Raw genomic sequence first — 835 nt, 5'->3', positions numbered from 1 at the left:
TGTGTGTGTGTGTGTGTGTGTCAGTCTTAATGAACCTACAGGGTGCAAACATGTAATAGGATATGAAAAAACATACTACAAAAGCTCAGTTTAAATGTTCTCCACGGCCAGATTCGAACCCAGACTCATGACATTACGGCTAGGGAGACGAACGCGATTGCCACTGAGCTGCTGTGGATTTAGTGAAAGGATTAAGGGGTTAAAAGGAAAGTATGTGTGAAAATGCATTGTCTGCTTTGTGTTTTAGCATCCTTTGTGATTTGTATATAGGAGAGAGAGACAGACAGACAGACAGACAGAGACAGAGAGAGAGAGAGAGAGAGAGTTTAAAATGGAGGAAACGTGTGAGAGGTAGGAGGGAGACAGAGAAGAAGGGAGGAGGAGGAGGAGGAACAGAGGGTGGGGGGGAGTGAGAGAGGCACAGGTGAGGCAGGAGGATAGGCAGGTTGAAGTTGGAGAAAGAGAGGGATAGGCAAGAAGAGGGGAGGGGAGGGGAGAGAGAAGGAGGGAAAGGGAAGGGGCTTGAGGGAGGAGAAAGACTGGAAAAGGAAGGGAAGGAGGGAGGACGAGAGGCAGGTATGAGGGGAAAAGTGAGAGAAGCTCAAGTGAGGCAGAAGGATGGAAGTCAGGAAGGGGGAGAGAAGGGGCAGAGTGACAGAAGGTAGGAAGGGTACGGCATGAAGGAGAGGAGAGGGATGCGAGAGGCAGAGGGAGAGGAAGGGAGGAAAAGAAAAGGGAGGGAGAAAGGCTGAAAGGAAAGAGGGGAGGGGTTAAAGAGACGCAGGTGAGGAGGAGGTAGATGTACGCAGTGTGGGGTAGCCAGGGTGAGGAAGGT

Source organism: Coenobita brevimanus, chromosome 22, assembly GCF_032717465.1.
Source record: "Coenobita brevimanus isolate Jiangsu-jjx chromosome 22, ASM3271746v2, whole genome shotgun sequence".
NCBI lineage: Eukaryota > Metazoa > Arthropoda > Malacostraca > Decapoda > Coenobitidae > Coenobita > Coenobita brevimanus.
Note: the sequence above shows the minus strand (reverse complement) of the source record.